The 27,770-nt window shown below is 41.9% G+C and overlaps 1 long non-coding RNA gene across 2 annotated transcripts; it reads left to right on the top strand.

Moving 5' to 3' along the window:
• The first annotated feature begins 4,967 nt into the window (after positions 1–4,967).
• On the top strand, positions 4,968–27,343 carry LOC101789352 (uncharacterized). Of its 2 annotated transcripts, XR_010045808.1 has the most exons (4): positions 4,968–6,435; positions 7,222–7,301; positions 15,869–16,038; positions 22,146–27,343. It is a non-coding gene; the product is annotated as an uncharacterized LOC101789352 (long non-coding RNA). The 2 variants fall into 2 exon arrangements; XR_010045807.1 differs by having other exon boundaries at positions 4,981–7,301.
• Positions 27,344–27,770: the final 427 nt, after the last annotated feature.

Raw genomic sequence — 27,770 nt, 5'->3', positions numbered from 1 at the left:
CAGAGTGTCCTCCTGCACTACAGAGGTTACCCTGGCATCTACTTCCTAGGGACCTTATTGGCAATGTGAGATGACAATTGTAATGCCTTTGGGCTGATATCACATAGACATACTGTACAGAATTAGAGGTTAAATCCAGGAAGGGGTGCAATGGATGTGGAATACAGTGCACATAGGCCTGGCCCCCACTGCCTGGTGGCAGAAATGACACACAACTTCTGGACGTATTCCCTGGTAGTATTGTGAAGGGGCGGAATTTCATTGATTCAGTCATCTTTATGTTCCCTAAATATCGCAATTTCTTCTACGTATTGGTGTTATACCCTCAAGTTAGGAACTCACACAGGCTAAGCAAGAACTATGGATGGAGTTGCACCCCAATATCTACTGGCAGTTCTTCTATATTCACACCTATGTGAGTCACCACACCCATGACTGGTCCTACTCAATAGGTGACAGCTAACTTTCTGATGGCTACAACGTGAGTAATCCATTCCCTACCTAATGGGCCTCACTTAGTTATTTACTATTATTAGTGTTATTGTTTTGCATTAGCACTGAAATTGAGCCCAGGGCTGCATGCATTGTCAGCAAGTATTGTACACTGAGCTGTCTCACCAGCTCCTGACTCATTCTTAAATAACCAAATATGGTAGACATCATGTGATGCAAATATTAAGGTTCACACATAAAATAACTGTGATCCACCTCCTGTTCTTTCCCTCTTATGTTCTCTCCTCCTTTCCAGTATTTATTTTTCTCCCTCTCTGGATCTCTGGCTTGGGGGAAGCCACTGCTCGCTCTGCAGCTTCTCTGGAGAAGGTTTAGATTCATCTCCTGAAGGGAGAGATGTTGGCGAAGTGGAAGCGTGTAAAGTGACTTCACCTTGGGTGGTTGTTTTATCAATTTGAGGGGCTTGGCAATGCTGTGTAAGTAGCTCCAAGATTAGGTTCCAGTAGGCAAAGGCTGTAACTGGGACCTTTTCAGGGCCAAAGACCCGATAGTAATCCTTTAATGCATCTCCTACTCTTTCCCATCTTTTTGCATCAATAGAGCCCTCTAAAGGAAACCAAGGGCAAACCTTATGAATAAATTGAAAATACTGCAATAAGTCTTTTTCTTTAGCCTTTATCCCTCTTGTCTTTAAAGCTTTACTTAAACTTGATACAAAGCATTTATGGTCGCTTAATGCCTGACCCATGCCAGAGAAAAGGGAAAAGGATTGCTGTCCACTTACCATGACTCTAGCGGTGCAACAGGCTCCTGCGTAGCGTTGGTCACAAAACTTTTAGTTTCACTTCTATGCGTGTGTCTCAGGATGGCTCCCTCATTGAGCCCTTCATGCCAAGAGCCCCATGACAGGCGCCACTTGACCCGGCCTGCAGGTCAATTCAGATCTGTGGGGCAGTTTCCTGGAGAAGGGATGGGGATTAACACAGACGGGGCCAGACACAGAGTGTCAGAGACAAGTCAAGGGAGTCCAATTAAGTCTCATTTATTAATAAAGTGGTCACTGGTTTTATATGGCAGGGGTGGGCTGGTGGGACACGAAGAGGCTATGGGGTAATCTCTGATGGGTCATCATCATGTCTGTGTATGTGACGTAAGTAGGAGAGGACTATGGTTAATGTAGGCAGGTGCATTATGTGCCCATAGGAGGGAGAGGCGGAGAGACAGCAGTGGGGCAGTTACACCACTCCCTACAACAAATAAATAACCTAATGCTACATCTCAAGTTTCTAGAAAAGGAGGAGCAAGTCAAACCCAAAGCTCATACAAGAGAGACAATTGTAAAGATTAGAGCAGAAATTAATGCAGTTGAAACTAAAAAAAATGCAGAAAATTAACGAATCAATGAGTTGGGTTTTTTTTTTTGAGAGAGAGAATAAACAAAACTGATAACCTTCTTATTAAGAAAAAGAAAAAATTCAAATCCACACAATAAGGACTGAAAAGATGGAAATTAGTACAGATGCCATGGAAATTCAAAAGATCATGAACACATACTTTGAAAATCTCTACTCACATAGAGTCAAAAACACAGAGGAAATGGACAGATTTCTAGAAACATGAATTATTGAGGCTCAATCAAGAAGATATAACAATTCTGAGTAAATCAGTATCAGCTACTGAAATTGAAAATGATTTATCAACTTACCAACAAAGGAATATCTAGGTCCTGATATATTCACGGCTGAATTTCATAAGGAATTTAGAGAATACCTGACTCCAATATTTCTTAAACTCTTCAATGAAATTGAAAGAGAAGCAGTCCTCCCTAACTCATTCTTGGAGTCAAGTATCACTATGATACCATTAGAGAAAGACACAACCAAAGCGGAAAAATACAGACCAATCTCACTAATGAACACTGATTCAAAGATTCTCTATAAAATATTGGCAAATAGAATGCAGCAAATCATTGAGAGGATTATGTAGCATGACCAACTGGGATTGATTCCAAGATGGCAGGCATGGTTCAAAATATGCTAATCAATAAATGTAATACTCCACATCAACAGAGCCAAAAATAAAAATCACGTGAACTTCTCAATAGATGCAGAAAAATCTTTTGATAAAATCCAACACTTGTTCATGATGAAAACCCTACAGAAAGTCAGAATAGATGGTATCTACCTCAGTCTCATAAAGACCATTTATGACAAACCTACAGCCAATGTTATGCTAAGTGGACAAAAACTGAAAGCCTTCACACTAAAATCAGGAACAAAAAAATGATGTGCACTATCACCACTCCTATTCAATATAGTTCTGGAACTATTAGCAGAGCAATCAGACAAGATGGAGAAATAAAGGGAATAAAAATAGGAAAAGAAGAAGTTAAGTTATTATTTGCAGATGACATGATACTTTGCATAGAAGACCCCCAAAAATCTATTAAAAGCCTATTAAGATGATAAACAGCAGCATACCTGGATAGAAAGTCAATACTCAAAAGTCAATAGTATTCCTGTACACAAAATCTCCAAGAGAGAGAAATTATGAAATATCGCCTTTCACAATAGCATCAAAAAAATGAAATACTTAGGAATCAACCTATCCAAGAATGTAAAAGACCTATATGATGAAAATTATACTACTCTAAAAAAGGAGATTGAAGAGGATATTAGAAAATGAAAGGATATTCCTTGATCAGAGTTAGGAACAACCAACATTGTGAAAATGGTGAAACTCTCCAAACTGTTATATATATTCAATGCAATCCCAATCAAAATATCATTAACACACCTTACAGATCTAGAGGAAATATTCCCCCAAATTCATCTGGAAACAGAAGAAACCTAGAATAGCAAAGGCAATACTGGACAACAAAGACAAAGAAGGAGGCATCTCAATTCCTGACTTGAAACTATACTGCAAAGCCATGGTGATAAAATCAGCATGCTGTTGGCAAGGAAATAGACCATAGGATCAGTGGAACAGATAGAAGATATAAACACTGCCACAGAGACACTCAGCCACCTTATATTTGACAAAGGAGCTAAACATGTTCACTGCAAGAAAGATAGCCTTTTTAATAAATGGTGTGGGAAAAATTGGCTTTCCACATGCTGAAGACTAAAACTAGACCCATGCCTATCACTATACATTTAACTAAAGTCAAAATGGATCAAGGATCTAAAAGTTAAAAAAGAAACACTAAATCTACTGGAGGACAAGTTAGGTAGAAATCTTGGAGACATAGGGCTAGGCAGAGAATTCATGAATAAAACACAAGCTGTATGGGAAATACTTGAAAAAATCAACAACCAGAATCTCATATTATTAAAATGTTTTTGAACTTCAAAGGAAATCACCAACAAAGTGAACAGAAATCCCACAGAATGGGAAATAATTTTAACTAACTATCCTTCAGACAAGGGATTCATATCCAGAACATATAAAGAATTGAAAAACATCAAATCCCCCAGATTCCAAGACCCTCTCCAAAAATGGGCATCAGAGATGAATATACAGTTTTCAGATGAAGGTATACAAATGGCAAATAAATATATAAAGAAATGTTCACCATCATTGGTTGTTCAAGAATTCCAAATTAAGACAGCATTGAGATTTCATCTCACTCTGGAAAGAATGGCCGCCATCGAGAAATCAACTGATAACAAATCTTGGTGAAGTGCACCACTGCACTTCTCCACTGTTGGTGTAAGTGCCGACTGTTGCAGCCACTGTGGAAATCAGTATGGAGATTCCTCAAAAACCTAGGATTTGAAGTTCCATTCAATCCTGCTTTTCTTCTAGGAATTTTCAAAGAAAAATTGAAAATGTCATGTCACAGTGATATATGTGCACTCATGTTCATTGCACAATTTGTGATAGGTAAATCTTGTAAACAACCAAAATGCTCATTAACTGCAGAGTGGATGAAAAGAATGTATTTTTACACAATTGATAACTACTCAGCTATAGAAAAGGATGATCTTGAGGCCTTTATTGGTAAATGTAGGCAAGTTGACAATGTGCTCATCAGTGAAATTAAAAGACTCACATTAGTAAATATCACATTATCTCTATGGTGTTAAAAGTAATTAAAAAAACTGACCAAGTAATGAGATCCAAAAAGTATAAAATATTGCAAAGGAGAAAGGGAAAATAGTGTTCTAAAGGAAATAATGATATGTATAATGTGTAAGATAGATGCCCATATTACTACATTTCTGTGAGATATTGAAAAGAAGGGTTTGTACTGCCTATGTTTAAGTAGTTAGCCACTTTTTACACTTTGTTTTTGTAACTTTAACAACTATTTTTAAGGTGACAATATATAACGTATCATCCAATGGTTTTATGATGTTAAATTTTAAAAATTTCTCTATTCTACTTTTTTTCTATTTTGTTTCTTTTCATTTTCTTTTCTTTCTTTAAATAAAAAAATTTTTAAAAAAGAAATGAATCTGGTATTCTCTACCCTCCAGGCCTTGCAGCAGGATCTGCTCATGCAGTGATGGGAATCCTTGGGATCCACCTGACTCTGCATGGCCATAAGCTTCACTGTGGTGGGATTAGTGGTATTATGCTTTACATTTATTGTTGTCGTGGTCTTTGTGTGCATGAGTCCACCCTAGGGGTCACTTACAATAAACACATTTTCCCTCATCTTTCAATTGGTGGAATATGGGAAACCACTTCACAGTGCTTCAGCCCCAAAGACTTTGAGGACATGTATGGACCTCACCTAACTAATTAGCATATGAACAGCATGAACACAATTCTATAAGTATGACTTATCATAGACAGCCATGGATATGCTGAAGCTTGTAACAGTACACAAGAATGCATTCCCTGATACGGATGGAGATATATATAGAGAGAGACACTTGCTTACTGCTATTGCTAATGTTGGCTCAGGTGGTTTATTTTCTCTGGGCATCTTACCCACTAAAATACCCATTCACCTCCCTAACTCTGAGAAAATCCCATACCACAGACACAGGGAACTTTAATACCCCACAATACTAAAGTTGTGTGTGATTAACAGCCCCTGTGCCCTGTTCCAAGGCATTCATCACATCCTGAGGCGCAAATCTCTGTGGGGTACAACTTTAGAAAGAGATCGAGTTTCATGCCTGTGCCTTGGAGATCATTTCTTGATCTATGTAATAGACATTTGCCCCACTTCCATACCTACTCTGTACCCCACAAGGCATTAAAGTTCTCAAATGTTCTGACCTGGACCTGGAACGTAGCTCTCCAAAGAGCAGACATGCAGTTCTCCAGCAGACTGGTTGGAGCATGGTCTCAGGTGAGTCAGTCCCAGGCTGGAGGCCAAGGACAATAGTGTCTGTTGGCCCCACTCTCACACAATGGAGCTTCTTACCAGAATATCTTAGCCTCCCTTGATCCCTGAACCCGTGGGGACTCACTTTTTCTATGTGTTATAGTGTGTTAAAACCAGGCACAGCATTAAGGCATGGTAGTGACAACACATGTCTAGCACAACCCCTCCTGAAGGTGGCTCCCCATGGACTCTGCAAGCCATCTATTCTCAACATATTGTACCATCTTGGAGCTGATCACACTGAGGAAGTGCACAGAACAAGGGCAGGAGCAGGTGCTGGATCCCACAGAGTTAGGCAGCCCTTCTCTGTGTGTGGACCTCAGTGCCTGTCAGGGCATCGGGATGGCCCTCTTGAATGAATTAGGGAGATCCCTGCCTGGTGGTATTGAGTCAGGGTGGCAGTGGACACTGGCTGTGTCTGGCAGCCAAATGGGGCAACGCAGAGTGTATACCACTGCCACCTGCTCAAGACATCCTTCCACACTAATTCTTTTGTGGTTCCCCTGCCAGACTTTTTCTACCCTCCTTTTCCACTCCAACCTTCCTTGGAACTTTGAGTGGAATCAAAGGAGGAGGCACTGCATGTGTAGCTGCCCAAAGTCTAGATGTCACTGTTCTCTGCTGTCACCCAAAAGGTATGGTGGTTGACAAAATCAGGTGTCCATCATTGAGAAACTTGGGGCCTTTTTCTGCTCTTCCATCTTCTATTCCCTAATTCCTCAGGCATCCATCCCTCCTCCTGTTATATATCATTCTCCTTAGAGCACACAGCTAGGCTTGTGCTAACCCTGGTTGGCCTGGGGGCTGCTCTGTGCCCCTTCCATCCCTTTTTGTCCCAGAGAGAATCCTGTACCCACAGGTATGGCTGATGGGTTATCACTTAGAGCAAGCTTAATCCATCCTGTGTTGTGCTTGGTCCAGGGCCTAGGATTGAGGTTACTATGAGCCCCTAATGTTGGTTCCCAGATCTAGAAGTTCTTCTTAGAACATGGTGCTTAGAATTTAGATCTCAAGGTCAGTCTGAAAACCCCTATCTGTGGAGCATCTAAGGAGCTGACCTAAGCATTGGGTTACCATGTGATGCATGCGTATCTGGATATGTGGGGAGACAAATGCAGATACTCCTATCTGGCCGAATCGAGGTAGAAACAGTAACTTTGAAATGGCTCCTGTGGGGTGGGCAGAATTGGATCTGGCCAGGGACTAAAGGCTTAGTGCACCAGACTTTGAAGCAGGGACCAAAGATCTGGACCACACATTGGAAGGGAGGGAAATAAGGGTGCCCAAGCCCAACTGTGTCTGGGGACAAATTCCGCCCCACTGTTACCATGAGTCTCTGTCCTTTCCCAAGACCAACTGACTGTGTTATAAGGCCTGGCAGTGTCATCACTCTGCTACTAGTATGTCTCTGGTTCTTTCAGGAGTGAACAGCACCCGGACAGGAGATGGCCCAAGGCTTACATGTGTATAACGTGCCACTGTCTCAGGGACTGACTCTCAGGTAAGGTGGTCATGGCCATTGCCATTTCTGTCTTGCCTGCTAGTTGCCAGGTGCTGCTGTGTTCTCACTTTTCTGCCATTGACTCCAGAGGCAAATACCTAGTGTTCAGGTCCAGGTGTCAGGGAGGCTTTACCCAAGTGTAGTGGGAGGAGGCAAACATCCTTGAGATGCACAATGGGCCGGCTGAGGTCTGAGTGGCTGCAGAGTTGGGTGAGAATCCCATATATTTCCTTCCCCACCATATTGATGCTAGGGTCTTGGTGTACAGTGCAAAGTTCCTTCCAGGTAACTGTCACTTTTTGCTAAATCTTTCTGTCTCACAACTCATCATGAGATCCTTAATTATTTTTTATTAGTATATTTTTATTAATAGCTGTTTACAGTGTTTACTGATTATTTTGATGAAAGGTCCATGGCACATGTGATGGGTGGAATGGAAATTAGGCCCTACCTTGTGCATAATGGTACAATCTGTCAACCAGTGACTGTTCTCAAGCTGTGTGTGTATGACAAAGTATGTCATATATAAAAAGTATGCTGATAAAAGAATGTTGAAGGCTCTGCTAATCTTCTCCACCCAGACTGCCTGGCACTAGCTCAGCCTTCAAAACTTGGTGGGAGAGGCAGGAGAGAAAGGTAGAGGAAGATAAGGGGCTTTCTCCTCCAAGACAGCAGATATACAGAGGTAAGGGGCACTTTCAGCTGTCACTGTTAGACCCACTTCTGACCCTGTATCCTGAGGCCAGAGAGGAGACAGCAGTTTTGATTGCTTTGCTAGAAATGAGGAGTCTGAGCAGAGCTACAGAGACAGGGCTTGGGAGCCACACTGAGGGCTCCTCCAGATTTGTCTGCATTTGGTTTTCACTTTCTGTTCCATGACTCAGTCATCACCAGCTTTTGGCAGTGTGGGTTCACTTGTCTCCCCAAGAATGAACTGCTTCTGGGGATCTCGGGCAGCCAGCACACATCTAGATTTCTATGTGTCTATGTTAGGTTGGGCATAGAGCAAAGTATAAAAGTACATGTTCCTATGATAGTAAGATTGGTGCCAGAGACTCCATTACCAAGGACTTAAAGCTCATGCTTTGCTCTTCAGGTTTGCATCTGCATGAAGCACCCATTGCTTGCCAGCTAGAGTGCATCTTTCCTGTGTCAGGCTTCTCATCTGTTGCTCTTTTTTTCCCACATGTCAGAAGTGGATTTTCTTGCTTTGTGTTTGGTTTATAAATCATTGTATACTTTATTAGTACCTATTTACAGTGTATACTGTTTATGTTGGTTATAGGTCTATGGCTCATATGATATGTAGAATGGAAATTAGGCCCTACTTTGTGTATAATGGTACAATCCATCGACCAGTGACTGTTCTCAAAGTTGCCTGCACTGAGCATACATCTCAGGGCCAAGACATGGTGAGCACAAGGTGCTGCTTTGTCTGGATTTTCTTTTCTTTATATCAATGCAATGGGCAATGATGTAATATTTGGGAGCTTAGCCCAACCCTAACCCTTACACTAACCTGAACCGTAATCCTAACTCTAAGCCTAAAAAGTCACTGCCAACATTCTCTGGCCAAAGAAAACTTGATGTGGGACAAGACAGCAGATATACAGAGGTAAGGGGCACTTTCCTGTGGGAAATGTAACATAGATTAATTATGAGGATGTAAGATCAGTTGGGGTTCGGACAGAGCAGAAGGGGAAAGAAAAGAAAACACCTTTGGGTAAAAAAATTTGAAGAATATATTCTGGAATTGAACAGTGGTGAAATTTGCACAACATTGAGAATGCACTGATTACTTTAAACCATACTAAAATCTTACATTTTATTTATATTTGTTCTAACACATATCTCTGGGAAATAAGAGTAGCAGTGAATAGAATGATAAATAAATCTGGAAGAGATGGGAATGGCAGGTCTGGGTCAAGAGCTGCAAGGAGGTAGAGTTCAAGAAAAAAGCCCTGCTGTGGAGCCACTAGGAGGTCCAGCTCTGTAGCTGGTGGACAAGGGAATCAAGGTGCCTGCTCTTGCTGTGGGGCCAGAGCTTGTGAGGGAGCTGCAGGTAGAGCTGGCACAAGGTCAGCAGGTTCAAGTTCTGCATGGCCTGAAACTGGCTCAACAGTTCCAAGAAGAGAAAAGATGACCAACTGTCGATGGGTTTCTTGGGGCAAAACCTTCCCACTGGCTGTCAGAGGGAGCCATGTGCACCAACATAGCCCAAGCAACACAGTTGTAGATTACATCCCCCCACTGACTGCTGAGAGTCTCATGCTCCTTGGTCCCCAGCATCTGTGTGCTTTGCTGAGTTCCAAGGCCCATCCCCTCCCACAAGCCCACATCCCACATCCCAGGGTTACTTACCCTAGGATCTCAGCCTTGGGGGGTTCAGGAGTCTCTAGCTGGTCTAGGAGAAGCTCAGCCTGGGGATCCACATGTGAGTAGAGTTCCAATGCAGAGTCAAGCACAGAAGAGGTGGACCTGGTACAGGGAAGAAAGGAGCAGAGTGAGAGGCCTGGTCTTTCCTCCAGCACTACATGCATAACTCACCTGTAGGGAGGTTGTATGAGCCTCCTGCCCAGGCTGTACAGGATCCAGCCACACCCTCTCCCACCCACAGTGAGGCAGTATAGGCCTAAGGAGACCTTAGTGGCTGAAAGAAGTCTCCATGGGAGGGAGCCCTTGCTTAGTTGTATCACATGTCTACTTTCTTCATGGAAGCCTGACAGTGCTTCCCTGCCCTTCCCCAGTGCAGGTCAGCTTGGTGAAGGTGAGAACTGGAACCTTCCCTGTCTTTGCACTCAAGGGCTCAGGGCTGCCACTCCATGAATATCTGATAAGTGAGGAGTAAGTTGGTGTCTCTCCTGCCTCTCTGCCATCTCTAGCTCAGGCAGTGATCTATTGTCCAGTTCTCTTTGCCTCTGTATAACTCCTTGAGCATGGTCTATACCCTCATCTGGGAGACGTGGGGACCAAAACAATGGCCTTGAGGTGAGCAGTATCTGTTCTGTTGCCAAGGGTGACTCTGGACTCCAAAGAACATCAAAACTCAAAAGGCAGTTGTTGCACCTGCTCTGATTACAGGATTATGGTCAATACCCAGAAAAACGTCTGCACACAGTGTGTCTTCATGTACATTTGTGGGTTGATTACACTTGTCTTTCATGACATCTGATAACCATGGATGCTTTGCTATACTCAAGATTTCCTGCTTTGAACAATCCCTGAAGCCCAGACAGTGAATCTCCAGTCTCCTTTCCAATGAAAAGAACTGCTTCCCCCAAGTGTTGGTCAGTGAGAGGGATAGAAGATCATCCATGGGAATCAGCACAGCCTCTAAAATAGGTCTTCAGCACAGCCTCTACAATAGCCAAGGCCACAGCTAAGCACTTACTGTGGAACCCCCATTTCATCCTCAGTGAACCCTGATGTCTTGATCCACTCAGCACACCACCATTCAGTATTGAAAACTGGGGTTGAGTGAGTCCCTTGTACATGGCCAGGACCTGAATCCGCAGGTGGTCAAGTCTCTCTGGGCTGCTAAGGTAAGAACTCACCTCAGCTTTGGTGCCTCTGGGGCTGAGAATTCAGCCCTAGAAAAGTCCAGAGAGAAGTGGCTGGAGCTAGGCCAGCTGTCCAGGAAAGCTGGCTCCAGAGGCTTCCTCAGGCTGTGAGGTCCATCTGCCTGCACCAGGCTTGCTATACAGACCTCTGCCAGGTTCTCTGGTGACTGAGTCCCCATCTGTGATGAGATAGTTGGGAGACATGGAATTGATGTCCTGCACATGGCATCTCGGGGGTTTGGGGCTGAAGCAAAGCCCACACTCTAAATGGTCCACAGGGCTTCATGGTACAAAGCTCACAGGAGGACCCCAACAGAAAGGGGAATTTCGTATTGAAAGTTACCTTTCATGAGGGACACTTAGGAATACTAGCATGCTCAGTTCACCTTGATAGAGGAGAGGCTGAATAGAACTCTATGCATGAACAAAACTATGAGTAATAAGATGGTCCCCATTTTAGACATGAGAAAACAGAGGCTCATTCTGGATGTCCAAGTTCACTAATGAGGCCCACAGAATGCTCCTCAGGTTTCTGATGAAATGTCCCATGAAGGAATTAAGTTCTTCTTCCATAGCCATGGAAGGTGAGCAGCTGTGTTCACTGCTCTCTTGTTCTCATTTAGCCCAGAGGCTCCTGCAATAGGAACTGCGGTGCCTGAAAAAAATTCTGTGACACAAGTGCCAGATAAATCAACAGAGTGGACTGACGTTTGAGGTGAACACGTCTCTGATGAGGTGATGATATGTAAGAGCTTGAGACAGGGTGGAAAGACAGCCAGCTAATGGTCCATGGACACCAGGCCCAGGACTGACAATGAGGTGCAATGGTAGAATTCAATCATGACAATAAATGAAGTGACTTTGTTTCTATGTCCTTTTCTCCTGCTTCTACCAACATGTGGAGAGTGATCTTGTCTGTGACAAGGTAGAGACTGAGTAGAGAGGATATGGTAGCTGAGCACTGGGAGTCCAGCTTCCTTGGTAGCAGGACTATGGACCCAGTGTTTGACAAGCCCTGGAGCGATGTGCCCAAAGTTCCTCTCAGTCATCTGTGGGCCTCCTTACAGTCCCTTCTGCTCACACACCCTGCACCGGAGCCCATACCTATTGTAATTGTGGGTCCCAGTATCTGGAGCAGGGACATGGCACACAGGGCCCAGGGAAGAGATCCAGGCCAATGGTCTGTGTGCAGCACTGTAGCAGCAGTGCCCAGCAGCCTGGAGGAAGCCTGAGGCTCTGAGACACCACAGGTTTTATGTTGTTAATCTAGATAATCTTATGTTCCTCAAAGACAGACAGCTCTGTCCCAGACTTCTACCCAGAACCATAGGAGATGTTTATGGAGGCTGTGGATAAACATGGGCACTGCCCTTTTCCTCCTGCCAGCCTTGTTCTATGGGTAAGAACATGACAGTGACCCATGCTCAGAGATTCCCAGTACCTGCCCCTACCCAGGAGAATCTGCCCTCAGTGCCTCTCCTCAACCTCCCTCAGACTGATGACCTAGGCAGGAATTGTTTAGGGGGACTCACAGTGGTGGCCAGGCCTAAAGAGACATGTCTGGATTCAGTATATCTGAGTGGCTGGTGGCCAAGCCTAGGGACATCTGTCCTGGGCTCCCTCTTGTGTCTGGGCACCAGGGGCCTTGGGCCAGTGAGCCCTGCCCAGTGCTGACTTGTCTGTTGGGCAGTTCTCTGAGAGCATCCTGAAGCATCTGGGCCAAGTGAACCATCCTTTCACTTATTCCCAGGTGATTTTCTCATGTGGGGTCCGGCTGAGGCTTCTAGGCATGGGAAAGCCGCACAGCATATACACTGGTCACTCTATTGAGCTATGTGCCTGTGAAGGCTGTCGCCACACCAAGGTGCCTCGTGACCAGAGCCTTCAGAGTTCTGTTAAGGCCTGTTGCCAAAGAAATGAGGTCACAGGCTGGTGTCCATAGCTGGGCCTCCCCCTCTGATGACCCTTGTCTTTTTATTGTGGAACAAATCTGTGTTCACCTTAGAAACAGCAAAGTGAAAAACTAGAAAACTGTGTGTGGTTTTACACTTTGAAGTTTTTAATGCAGCAAACATGTAGATGCTTCAGATGTGGCAGGCATTGTGCCAAGCACACATTTCCATCCAAAGTGTCCATTCTCTCTGAGTATGAGTTGTTCACTGTCTTCACTGACAGATCTGTCACATTTTCCGAGGACTTTCTTTTCTGGGCTTATGATAGTTTCATTTCAATTCCAATAGTGAGCACGGAGATGCTCCTAGAACACCCATAATAATTTTTTTAAGGATGTGAATGTTTCATGTTATAACCCCTGTCTGTCCAGGGAAGGAGGATTCATAGCAAGTTTTACTCTCACGTGCCTATGAATGATTACTTACTCATCCTTAGATGTTTACCTCAACCACACACTGTAGTGCTCTGTACTCTGACATCCTGTGAGGGGAAACAGCAGGTGGTGAGTGCAAGGGGAGGCTTTGCCAGGCTGTGGACATTATCACTCCATGCTGATGAAGTTCATATGTGTATCACTCCTGGCAAACTTGTCTCCTACCTACAGCTATCACTTCCTGTCCTCGCATCCCAAACAGACCATTGGCTTTGTGTCCCTGCTGGGTAGTTTGCCTTTCCTAGAGGTGATGGCACTGTGCCTGTTCAGTTGTGATGCTCTTTGGTTGGTCTCATTCAAGCAGTGTCTCAGTCCTGGACTCACCCTCTGATGCCACAAACCACTAATATGGGGCTGAACCAACCACATGTGACTTCTTCGTGACTTGTCACCCATCTGCTGTTGGCCCTTTGTTCTATTCCATGGTCGGCACTTGAAATTCACCTGCCACAGCCATTTTTTAACACAGGCTTGAGTGGATACAGGCTTTTATTTTCAAGAAAAAGTACTTAAATATGAAATTACTGAATCATATTGCTGGTGTATGGCCAACTCAGAAATTCTTAAAGTGTCTTTGAAGCAGTTGTTTAAAGCAGAGTTAGGTGGTTGCTTTTTGTTTTGTTTTGTTTTCTTATGCTATACTATGCTATGCTATTTTATGTTACATTATGTTATTTTTTGGTGAGGATTTTGAAACACCCTCAGTGTATTTTCAGTGCTTTCTGATTTAGTTTTGTATAATCAACTTGAGAAAATAAAAGAATATCACATAAATCTGTAGTTTTGTTTTGGAGAAAATTTAAAAAGGAAAACACAGTCAGGGTTGTTGGTGCACACCTGTCATTCCGGTACTCTGAAGGCAGATGGATTGTTGGGAATTTGAGGTCATCTTGGACTACAAGGGAAGATCAAGTCTAGCCTGAACTGCATAGCAGAACCCTATCTCAAAACAAAGCATAAAAGAAAGAAAAAAAGAAATAAAGAATAAGAGAAAAAATTTTTAAATAAAATTTCAAAAATCGCCTATGAATTCAAAATATAAATATTTGTGAGGTTTCTTGCAAGTGTACTTCAGTCAGCACACCTAGCATAAGGTTTACCATCATGTAGAGATTGATCTACTTGCTTTGTTTCAATGTTTTTGAATGTTTTACTGAGATGACTACAGATACCCTACTGAATATACCCTCTAAGGATTTGGCTACCTCTGTAAGAACATCATGATCATTGTTTTTGTACTTTCCTAAATTTATATTTAGAACCAGAATTTGATGAAGGGATTTCTATTTTTTAAATAGTAATAAGGAGCTTAAAAGGATACTCTTTTTAAGTCTATGGAAACATAAAAATGATTGTAGAATAGTAGTGGTTAATGTACCTTGCCCTATGATTTCTTAATGATCAATATTATCATACATTTGTAAAATATTTAGCTTTTTTACAAAGTTTGACCCATGGTCTCACTAATTTCCTGAGTATTCCAGGCTAAGCTTAAACCCTTCATCATTCTTCCTCTCCCTCCCAGACAGCTGGGAATATACGTATACATACATTATCCTGAGTTGGTAATTGGCAGTAATTTTGTGTATTTGTGTAGTAAAAGTTTCAGCCTTGCTCTTTAGACACTTTGCAGAAAGAGTCAATCTAGTTAAGCTATCTGCCACCTTACTAACCTGTACTTTCTTTCAGTGAGTAGGACTGAAAATCACATTAACAATGGTTGTGGATTCTCTGCTTTTCCAACTGTGGTCAGCATGAGCTTCAGGAGATCACTTCAAATGACTTCTGCACTGGGACTGAGGCTTGGTGTCCTTGAAACACATTCTCTGTTTCTCTGGTCCCTCATGGAAATTAATGATTGACATCAAATTCCAAGGAAGGTGTGAAAGTTAAGGCTACTTCAGGCACAGTGCCCTCCAGAAATCCAGGCCAGTGTAAAACATTTACCCTCCCATTCTACTTTCCAAGGTTTTGTTTTGGTTATGGTTTTGGTTTTTCATTCAGTTTCTAGAGATTGAGTACAGATCTTTTGCATTTAGCTCCATTACCTTCCACTTTTAAAAATCTTCCTTTTTTTTTCAGGAGTTTCTCAATAAGTTGCTAAGTTGGTGGGTCTATCCTTGAATTTGTGATATTTCTGCCTCAGCCTTCCAGGCAGCTGGCATTACAAGCCACACACCAGACCTGCTCTCATTATAGTGTTGTTAAAAACTCATTTGATGAGCAAGGAATGGTGAAAATGCCTGCAATGTCAGAACTCAGGCCACTGAGGCAGCAGGATTCCTGGGATTTCCACACAAGACTGCAACACACTCTGAGTTCAGCTCAGGCCACAATGACACAGGGAGACCCTGACCAGAAAAAGAAAATAAACATGTGGGAACAGACAGGAAAGGAAAGAAGAAATAAAACAAAATTCCTGGTGACTATGAATTGGTTTGTCTCTGGGCTATGCATTTTAATCTGCCGTCCTGTTCTTGCAGTATAAGATCCTTTGACTGCCTTCAATTTACAATATACCTGGAAACCAGGTATTTTGATGCCTTTCCTTTTAATGTTCTTTCCTAGGCTGTAGGATGACTCTTTGTAATTCCTTGTGAATTTTCATTTTTTTTTTCTAGGAAAGTATTAGTGAAACTTTGACATGAATGGCACTGAAACAGCTGGTTGCTCTGGGTATCCTGAACATTGTAACAACATGAATTCTTCCCATCCACCATCACAGTGTGTCTTTTCTTCTGTTAGTGCCATTTCACTCATTGCATCAGTTTCTACAGTTTTTAAAGAAAAGGTGAGTTTGGTTAATTTTTTCCTAAGCATTAACTCTTTTTGATGAATTATGCAATAAATTGTGTTCTATGTATTTGAGGCTACAGTTTGTATGAAGTGCATAAAAATGAATTGATTAGGACATGTGGATCTTGTATCTCGCAATTTAAGTGATTTATAAATTTAACCCTAAAAGGTTTTCAGTGGAGTTTTAAGTTTCTTATATGCAAGGTTGTGTCCTCAGGAAACAGAGCCAACTCTTAATTCTTACTTTCTGATTTGAAAGGCATTGCTTTGTTATTCTTAACTAAATTCTAGGGTTAGGACTTCAAATATTATGTTGAAAAGATTTGCAAGTCTTGTCTTGTTCCTGATCTGCGTAGAAAATCTTGGAGTTTGTCTGCCTCTGAGCACCATGTCAGGGATGGACTTCTCATAATAAAGATCATCATACCTGCACAGCCTATGCTGCACTGAGGCCCATTCTTCCTACACATGGTGTGTGTGAGTAGTTCTTCCCATGACAAAATGTTCAACTTTGGAATTTTTGAAAGCTATTTTTCCAAGTCTATTGAGGGGTTAGCTGTGCCCCATTCTGTGAAAGAGACAAGTGACATTGAATGGTTTTTGCAGTGGAACCATTCCTGCAGCACTGGGATTGATCTTGGTGTTGATTGTGGTGCTTCACTTTTCCATGTTCTGGTAAATTTCCTGGAAGAATCCAAAAATGATTACTACTTATTCTTTATTACACATTTGAAAAATTTTTGAGGGACATTTATCTTAGCCTGGCTTTTGTTGTTGGTATTAGTCAGTTTTGATTGTTGATCCATTGCCTATGTTATTTTTTCCTCTGTTCATCAGTGTGTTTGCTCCTGATGTGTGTGGGTCAGTGACTCCAGTGGAGACCACATTCCCATGAAGGTCACGTGTCATTTTACTTAGGGATGCCACCATTTATTTTGTATTTTCAAGCTCTCCCTGTAGTATGTATTTTTGTCAGTCAGTCCTTTCATTTACTTAGTCTTTTAATGCAAACTGTTCTCCTTGGGTGGCTATTGCTGGGGGAAACTGGAGCTGGTCAGGTGCCCGTATCTTATTTCAGGCCTCATACCCTAGCCTGCCTGCAGTGTCCCCATCTCCTGACCTGCTCACTGTAAATACCTGTCCCACTTCACAGCTATGATGAGTCCACATGCAGCAGTTCAGATCTGGTTTGGGTGGAAGACATTCAGCCAATGTGTGCTCTGTAACAGGCTGACCTTTTCATAGAGATCTCACCTGTGTGAGACAGGGGGCCTGAGGTCTGCAGGTAGGAGCTCTGGCAGCAGGGTCTTTCCTGCCCTCTTCTGTCCAGTGTGCAGTGTGTGCTTCTTTGCTGAGATGCTGACTTGTGGATCAAGAAGCCCAGAACTGGACCTTTCTTGCCCCTGGTGCAGCGGTGTCCTGTACCTCTGCCTGGTCCATTTTCTCCTGACATCAGATCTCCACAGAGATCTGAGCACCCCTAGACTTCCTCTTCCAGACTCCGACTCAAAGTGGAGACTTCAGGTATGAAATATTTGATTATGAAATTCAACCTGTATACATTTAACCTAGAAATTCCACTGCTAAGTCTTCATTATAAAAAATGAGATTGGCAGTCACATGTATTCTCTTCTTACTCATAGTGTGAAAAGTTAGAAACCATGAATTTACAACAACAAAGCTGCCAAGTGAATTACAAACTAACAGGCACTGAAAATGCTGAAAGAAAGCCATGTCCTAGGCCATGGCCCTGGTCTTCCCTGATATGACAGAGAGCTTGTGGCCTGGCCCTCTCTCCACTCAGCAGTGAAGAGACACTGGCACACATGGCAGGCAAGGACTGGAGAGAGGAGCTAGTGGAGGGCAGACCATGATCCTGGGAGGGAAGCCTTTGTGGTTTTTCCATTTTCCATTTCCACTGCATTATTGACAGTGCTCCACTCAATATTTCTTCTCTTATGCTCAACTTAGTTAAGAATAAGTAGTGTTTAATTTCTTGAACAGATGAGTGAGAATGGAAGATTTAATTTTCATTTATATATAATGAAGGATATGCACAGTACAGAAACTTCAAACATAAGAATAAGGATTCTTGGTATTCAGAAAATCAACACATTGTTTATGACTAATTTTTAAAACCATAACACATGAGATCATGCAGAGCCCCTCCATGGTGGGGAGGTGCTGCCCTCCCCACCCTAGAAGCTACCATGTTCACCTGTGCCAGTGACTCTCAGAGGACAGCAAGAGTTTTTCTTCAGAGCCTCTTTTTCCAGAGAGGAGGAATTGAATTTTCCTGCTGCCCAGAGGCGCAGGGAGTGTGCAACATGCAGAAGAGCCCAGCACTGCCTGCCTTACAGCCTTTCCCCCACTGCATCCATGCTGCAGCCCTGCAGGCATGGGAGGGAAGAACCCCCAGGATGGAGGAAAGACTCTCCCACCTCAGCCGTAGGGGCCTCAGTGACTGGGTCCCGGCCTCTGCTTCCACCAGGTGCCTGATACTGCCCTGGTTGGTGCTCTCATAGTGGATCTAACACACCCTCAGCCTCCTAGGCCAAGTGCATTTCCCACAGTGACCCTTCCAGTCTGCAAATTTTGCTCCTCTCCTTTCTGACTGTGGCTGGAGCATTAGAACAAAACACAGCATTAGCATTACCTTTTCTCTTTCTTTCTTTCTTGTTTTTTTTTTTTTGTTGTTGTTGTTGTTGTTTTTTGGTTTCTTAAATTATTTAAGCATATATTTAAAACTGCATTTTGCCAAAAAGCTTTTCTTCAGTTTTTACTCCTCAGTTGTCTGGGGTTTTACATATTTGTACTGCAGTTCAAACCCTAGATGTTTGGATGCTCAGAATCCACTCTGCAGCTTGGTAGAATGAGGGAAGCAAAGCAGAACTTGAACTTGGGGACATTTCTGTCCCTTGTAGCATCTTGTAGAGCAAACCCTACCTAATGTCTTTTTACCCCTGAACTATAGGCTTCAGTAGCAACTGAATCTTCCACTGACAAAATGTGTGCCCTACATTTTTCCAAATAATGTCATTTCCTCTCAAATGGCTATACAAATAGTATAAGGTTTCTTATGCCCAAACTTGAAAAATAATTTCCAGTAGAGAAGAGGCTGCCACCCCTCCTGAAATCATGATGGGATATTATGTAAATGCATATTCTGATCCACACCCTGGCAGCCATAAGCTGAGAGAGGTGGAGATGGCTTGTGCAGATAGGAATCACCTTGAAATTGTCAAGCAGCAGCAGCAGCAGCAAAAAGCAGGGGCCAGAGCTGATGAGACCTCACAGTAGGGTGATGAAATCTTGTGGTGGGTTTGCCCTGGGTTTACTGAGGCAGCTCAGTAACTCTAGGTTACTGCCAGGGTCCATCTTCCTGCAGTGCAATACAAAGGGGAAGTCATGTGCATGCAGCATTAACTGGGAGATTTTCTTTTGCAGTTAAGAAACTGTATGCATGAGATGTCCCCTCTGCCATAGGAGACCCCTCCCCGGAGTATTATTTCCATGTCTCCTAAAGGGTCAGTTTATTTACACAACATGCAGAGTGCTGTTCTGAGTCTTACCTGCACCTCTGGGACCTGGGGCCAGGGCAGGGTTCCCTCCAGCAGCCAGGCACATCATGCTCCACACAGCTCTCCTATGTCCACCTCACTTGTGGTCCATGTCTTGTGGGAGGGGTACCCCCAGACACTTCACTGTAGTGCTACTGAGGACTGCAGACATGCCCAGAGCCATCGGAGCCTGTGACACAATCTTCAATTCCTCTTCATTGGGGGATGAGAGAAATTGAATCTCTCCTTCTGTCAACTCTATTTCTGCACTGAAGGATTTTTACTGAGGGGAATCAACAGCAAGTATGTTGATATCTGTGAAGCAGCTCAGTGGTGCATGACTTCCCGCCTTTCCCACAGAACAAGCCAATGTACAAACAGCTTATATGTAAATACCTTTTAAAAATGTAATGTGGTTCTATTGTATGTGTCTTTCATGGCTCCTTTTTCAGAAACTCTTCTCACCTGATAGTTGTGTTGTTTTCTTGTTTTTTGTTTTTTTTTTTTTTTTTTTTTTTTTAACTGAGAAAGAAAAGCAAAGACTGAGTGGCCCTGGTCCGGATACTGTGACCTCTCCTACAGCTGAGTCCTGGTCCTCTTCCAACCCATCCTTGTACTCTGTGCTGTCTCCACGCCCTCCCCCCACACCCTGGGAAGAAAGGGCACCTCTGTTTGGTTTAAGTGAGGCTTCTCAGGTGACATTTCTTCAACTAAGGAAAAACCTCTTTTCCACCTTTATATGGACCTTCTGCCCCTTTTTCTGTCTTCTGAGGCTGCTAATGACAAGTCCAAGGAGGACTCTGTACTGGAGAACTATGTTTGTGTCATTAATATATGCTTTTATAAATGCCAGATTTAGAAAAAGAAAAAAGAAATTTTGGTTACATTTATCTGTTTCACAGGTTCCTGATAGATTCCTGTGCTACTTCCCCTCACAAAGATGACATTGTCCAATAAGGACTTTGAGAGTAAAACCAAGAAAATCATTCACATTTCTGGCCTCTGTAGCTCTGCTTCACTAAGTGATGGGCAAATCTCCCAGACTCTGCCTTGCTCTGCCTCTGTCACTCTGTCTGTCTCATGCACATCTCTGTGTATACACACATTGATGTCAGAGATACTACATTGTAAAACCTGAGACCATCCACACACACACATCCATCTTGCATCCATGTGTTATTTCATAATGAGATTCCTTGACCTCTTTCCCTGTGAGCCCAGAGAGACTGAGCTCAGCATCCCTGTAGTTTTCCCTGGTTCCCATGGCCCACACTGATGGCCTGCACCCTCTACATGGAGGGTAGAAAGGGTCCCAGTATCTTGCTGCTTCTAACAGTGCTGTGAACAAGTCTTGAAAAGAAAACTTAAAAGGTAGTGCATCTTTTTTCTTTATTTTTTGTGTTGTGAAGCTCTCTGTGTGGGAGAAACTTCTATGCTTAGCTCTGTGAGGTTCATGGACCCTGTTAGAGCTGTGATGGGAGGTGGGGAAAGGGGCTCTGCTCTGCCCCCAGTGTTCTCCACAGTGCTGTTCAGCACCTGCTTTAAAACCTGCCACTGGATGGGGACACAGCACATCTCAGTGACCCATACTTGAATGTATCTGTAGTGGGATACTGTACATTTTATACACTTGCTGGCAATATGAGCTGATTCCCTCTTGAACTGCAAGAGTTTGTCTCTTATCTCACAAAACAAATGAAAAGGCAATTCCAACCTCAAAGATTAATGTGTTTAATTTTTAATTATAAACTGTAGTCTATCTGGGATTGTCCCCTTTATCAAAGAGAAATATCAGTTAGTCTCTTCCAGTACTGCTTGACCAAACAGAGTTGTGTTGAAGTGATGTAAAAACTTGGAGTAGTAAATCACAGAGGCAGAAAGATCAGTGGTGGCTGGGACTGGCAAGGAAGAGAGAGAATGGTGTCCAAATGGGAATGAAGTTTTGGGAAATGTTCTGGAACTATACAGAAATGAAGGTGGTGCACACTGAGAATGTGTACATGCCACTGCACTGAGGATGTTGATTAAAACAAATGAAATCATATCCTTTATTTAAAATTAATTTATGCCATAATATATAAAAGGATTATAGAGGTAAAGGCATGAAAATGGAAAAAAATCATGGAGGAGATGGGAAAGTCAGGTTTTCATCAAGAGCTGGCCTCAGGGTGAGGTTGAGGAGCTGCCAGCTGCTGACGGGCCCTGATAGCCTCAGCATTGGAGCTGACAGAGATCAGCTTCCTCTTGCTGGCTCTTCCTGTGGTCCCAGAGTTGGTGAGGGCACTGTAATTGTGTCAGGCAGAAAGTCTGCACCTGGTCCTTGACATTGGTGCCCAGCCCACCATTCAACAGCAAAAGGAGAAAAGATCATCAGTTGCCCACATTCCTTGCACAGCCATCAGACTTCCAGTGACTGTCAGAGACAGCTCTGTGCACAAATCCACTACTAGGCAGTCTTCCCACACTGCATCTACCCACTGACTTCTGTGTCTCAGGGCTTCAAGGTGGTCCCTTAGCCTTGTCCCTTCTCATTTGTTCACAGGCCTGTACCCAGTCCTCCTCACTGTTGTTCTCTGCCTCACTGGGCTCACAGTGCTCCAGTTCAGGCAGGAGAAGTAACTTTGGAAGATCCATGTTGGTTTGCAGCTGCTGCTTGGAGCCAAGAAGCAGGCCTAAGGTCCTGGGGGTGCAAGGTGTGGGCAGCTGAGTGTGAGCTGGGTGTTATCCCACCCTAACTACTCTCCCAAGGCACCCTGCTGAGTTGGATACCTGGCTGCTGCTCCAGCTGTGGAGAGCCCAGTTCCACCCTATCTCCACCACTAGTGGAGCAGTGCTGCCCCAGACAGCTCTGGGGGACTGACAGATGACTCCATGGGAGAGCCTGTGAACAGTGTTGTGACCCCCTCTCTGTTCTTCAGGAAAGCTGTACACACATCTCTCTAGTGCTTCCCAGTGGTATGTTGCCTTCACAAGGGGATGGAAAAGTGTCTACTATGGTACTGGGATTGTGCTTCATACATATGTGAGAAGTGAGGGAACAGAAGGGATGGGTAGTGTTCCACCTTTCCTCAGCTGTTAGATTGCACAGAGACTTGCCACCCAGTACTCTGTGCTTCCTCTTGAGTCCCCTTCCACTGATGTGTTTCCATATCTAGGGAAGCCCAGAGGAAATCTCATGTACCATAAATTTAGTAGTATATGATCTGCCATCCAGGGTGACTGTGTTGCTCCCACTAGTGTGGAAGGTCAAGAGGGCAGTAGCTACATCTTTGTTGGTCATTGGATCATGGTCAGTGCCTGGCAAAGTGTCTGTTCACAGTGTAGCTCTATGTATATTCATGTACTCATGGCACCTTCTGGTTCTGGTGATGTCATCTGAATGGGCCTGGGGCCTCTGCAAGGCCCAAGAGAATCTGGCTATGAATAATACATCCTAAACCCCATAGAGCATCCTAGGAATCAGATTTTGCATAATGGCAAGTTCATATTCAAATTTAACAATTTAATCATCAGTGAAAATCTCTTAAAGTAAATAAAAAAGCTAGAGATTTTGTGTTAATACCTGTGGTTCATTCCTGCAATGGAAAAGAAAAACGTGTAGTGTATAATCAGTCAAATCACAAGAATTATTGCTTTGTCCTCCAGAAACTAATGTGGGTGTGAAAGAAACAGACACACACCACGATGTTCAGATGCATGAAAAACACCACAGTGGAGGGAAACCCTGGGTATCCAAACAATATGGGAAAGCTTTAACCACACATAGAAATAGTAAGGAACATGAAAGAATTCACACTGGAGAGACCTCATGTATGTAAGCAATGTGGGAAAGCTTTTACAACCAGTGGACATTGTAAGCAACATGAAACAATTCACACTGGAGAGAAACCTTATGTATGTAAGCAATAAGCAAAAGCTTTTATCAAATGTGGACATCGTAAACGAGATGAAAGAACACTTGAGAAAAACCCTATATATGTAAGCAATGTGGGAAAGCTGTTACCTCACCTAGAGATTTTAAAAGTCATGAAAGAATTCACACTTGAGAAAAACTCTATATATGAAAGCAATGTGGGAAAGCTTTTACCTCACCTGGAGATTTTAAAAATGAATTCACACTGGTGAAAACTGTATGTATGTAAGCATTGTGGGAAAGCTTTTACCAACATGGACATTGTAAGCAACATGAAAGAATTCACACTGGAGAGAAACCCTATATATGTCAGCAATGTGGGAAAGCTTTTACCCAATGTGGACTTTGTAAGCAGCATGAAAGTTCACACTCGATAGAAACCCGATATATGTGAGCACAGTGAGAAAGCTTTCAGTACAACTACATATTGTGTACTGCATGAAAATCTTCACACTGGCCAGAAACCATATATATGTAAGGAATACTGGAAAGCTTTCAGCAAAATGCTCATTGTCAAAACACATGAAAATATACCCTCTGGGGAGAAACTACATACATAAAGAATGTGGGAAAGCTTTCACCTCACATGGATATTGTAAAACACATCAACAACTTCACACTGGCGACAATACCTATGTATGTAAACAATGTGGGAGAGCTTTTACCACATATAGTCATTGGAGAACGCATGAAAGAATTCACACTGGTTGCTGGGGGTTTAGCTCAGCGGCATAAGTGCCTGCCTTGCAAGCAGGCAGTCATGAGTTTGATCCCCGGTACCGATAAAAAGAAAAAAGACCAAAAAAAAAAAAAAAAAAAAAGAATTCACACTGGGAAGAAACACTGGCTATGTAAGCAATGTGGGGATGATTTCAGGAGCCAGAGTGAATGTGAAAATCAGGAGGAAACCCACACTGGGAATTCATTGTATACATTATGGGAATACTCTCAGCAAACATGATAATAGTTACATATCTGAAAGAGCTCACTGGGCAGAAATACTACGTGGACTAGCAATGTGAGAAATATGTCAGTCAACACACTTTGTTAAATACATAGAAAAAGCCTCACTGATCTGAATTTTTAGATCTAAGTTTAGTTTTAAAATCCGAAGGAGTCCTGAAGAAATAATTAATACAAAAGTTTGATGTCCACATTTCTTCACAAATTTTCCAGAAATGACAAATCTGAGGTGGAGCTCTCCTCAAGTACATGTTATGTGATTTTTAGTTAATCACTTGTACTTATCTAGATTTTTTAAAGTGCATTTGTGCTTAAACATAGTGTCTTTTAATTAAACATGGTAAACTGAAATGTACTTTTTCTGTTCAAATATGCGTAGTGTCTATGTACTTAATGTTTTGTCTTTAAAACTTAATTTTTGTATTTTTTGGTAAATTGTAATATTGATGCTGCATTTGTTGTAATCTTTTGCTTCATTTTCTGTGGCATAAATGATATTTCTGAAATTGATGCTATATTTGACATTAAGATATAAATTTAAAGAGGCTTGGAGCATATGTTTTTGACAAAGTTGTGTTCTTTTCACATGACTTGTACATTAATGAATGTTATGTTTTTCATGCTGTGACAAGATACTTGCTTATATCCTAACATCAGTGGATTTATACCATGTACATTATGTTGCCTGTTTCTCTTTTTCCCTGGAGCAAATATTGTCCTTTATGTAAATCTTTGTTTTTCTAACCATTAGAATATTACCTGTTATATTTATATTGCATCTTTTGTATTATTAAGTTTTCTACCACATTTACCAAAAGTAAACCATACTGCTGTGAATTTCTAATTGCCCCACACTGACAGAACCATAACTTGTCTCCAAAAGCATATAACAAATTATATTAATGTCTCCAGAAAGTAAAAAATGTGGTATGATTTGTCAGTAACCACACTTTGAAAGGAATTTTTTAACTGTGGACTTGTTTTGGGGAAAAAGGTTGCTATTGAATGTATCATGCAAATGCCTTTATTTTACTCTTTGGTGTTGTGAACCTATTACCTATTTTGTAATTATTACTGATATTTCCTAAAGCACTGAAGTAATGGCATGAAGGGAAATTTAAATTTTGAGCTGTCAGCACAGTGAAAAATAAATTTGCTAAATTATAATTCAGATTGCGTTCTGTTTTTTACTGAATTGTGAATTTATACAATTGCATGTCTCATTATTTATAAGGACAACTGCCTGATGTTTGTGGTTTGTGCTGATCATATTTAAACACATACAATGGGCCATGAGTCCCAGTTGGTATTCTGTGAACTGTGGTTTTCACTTCCATTTTATCAGTCATGTAATTTGTAAAGTGTTTAATTCAGTGTTGTTGAATATAAAATCTACTTAGGTTCCATTGGAATTATGCTGTTAAAAACTGGTGTCATGGAAACACAAGTGAGCACTGCATTAAATACCCCTAATCCAATGAAGATAGCTTGCCCTAATATCAGTTATGCTTGGACACATAAATTACTCTCTTGTTGTATAATCACCACTAAAACTATGTCTGTTTTATATCTGAAGTCTCTGACATGCTTTATGAAGTAAAAGAAATGTAAAATACATCATTAGCCTCTATGCACTACAGCATATGGCCAGATTCCCTGCAGCACATTTCTGCTTACCATCACCAGGAAGATGTGGAGTATGTATTTCTAGTAATAGAATATTGAATCTATAAGACATATATCCTGAGTACATTCACTTTCTCATTTTACCATGAAAATAAATCTTGGAGGTCCTGTTGATTCATGCTTGTAATCCTAGCAACTCAGGTGGCTTAAATTAGTGGAAAAGAAATTTGAGTCCAGGCTACACAATTTAGTATGACCTGTCTCAAACTATATCTTCAAGTTCTGCAGATGTGGTCTAGTGCTTTAGTACTCGCCCCATGTCAACATTATTTTGATACTCACAGTTATACATCAGTTGTCCTTTTATCACTGGGCCACCTAGCAGTTATCCCCAAGCATCACATGGGAAGCAAATTTGTTTATGCACTGACTATGCTGAGCATCATTGGGGCAGTTGTAATTTTAATCCATTGATTCCTGTATTAAATATATTACTACTGTCACTTTTATATTTCTTGTTATTTTATAAAAACTAAAAAAAATTATGCAACTTTTGATCATCTTGTATTTAAATAATTGCACTGTTAAGGAGTTATGTATAAAGATCTAGGTTAAATGTGATTCATTTAGTCCCAGCATCAGTAGATGGTGAGAAGAGAAGGTAATAGCTTAGAAGCTGACTTTGGGTGGCAACTTTGTTAGAAGATTTAGCAGAGTGCATAGCAGTTGTTTTTATACCTGCAACTGAGGTTTAAGGAAACAAGTAAGTGGAGGTCAAGAATATAAATTTAGGGATAGGATAAAAGAATCACAACTGCAAATCATGATTTTTCTTTCACTTAGGAAATGTACTTTTTATGGTAATCTGTGCAGCAGTCTCAAATATGCCTCTATTAGAGTAAAATATAGTAAACATGAATGAGCCATGCATTCCATGTTCTGAATGTAGAGGCATTAAAAAGAAACTTTTTAAACTTAATGCTATTGCTGGTGTTTTGTATTGAAAATAAGATAGGGTGAAAAAACAATCAAAAAGGATTATACAAGATTTCATAGTCCTGCACAAACATAGAAGCCAAAAAAAAAAAGAAAGAAAGAAATCAAATAAAAAAGGATGAAGAAATAATCTACAGAATGAGAGAAGTTTTGCATGTTACTCCCTGACAGCTAGCATGTAAAGTCAATAGGAACATGAAATGAATACACACTTTTTAGAGTAGATATAAATTGCCAAGAAATACCTGAAGAACTATTACGTGTTTTTGCACAAAGGAGAAATGCAAATAGGGACACCTTCATTGCAGAGAGAGCAAATCACCACAAGATCAAAAGAATGATCATGAGACCACAGGAGAAAAGGAACTATTTAACCTTGTCGGTAGAAATGTAAATAAGTAGTTCAATCATTACTGATGTCAGTGTTCAAAGTATTCAAATACTGAAGGTAGTAAGTCCAATCAGTGCAGTTTCCTTTAGTGCATCTCTTCCCCAAAGAGATAAGGACATATTGCAGTGATGCATGCAGATTCCTTTTTACTGCAGCAACAGTCACTTTTTCTATAGAGAACAGCAGTCCTCAGAGGAAAATTTATTACACTGACTTCCCACATCAGGAAAACAGAATGAATACAAATAAACAGCTTGATGCTACACCTCAAATATCTA

Source organism: Cavia porcellus, unplaced genomic scaffold, assembly GCF_034190915.1.
Source record: "Cavia porcellus strain 051 isolate PalLab524CR breed Dunkin Hartley unplaced genomic scaffold, mCavPor4.1 scaffold_41, whole genome shotgun sequence".
NCBI classification, from domain to species: domain Eukaryota; kingdom Metazoa; phylum Chordata; class Mammalia; order Rodentia; family Caviidae; genus Cavia; species Cavia porcellus.
Note: the sequence above shows the minus strand (reverse complement) of the source record. Positions and strands in the feature narration are given on the sequence as shown.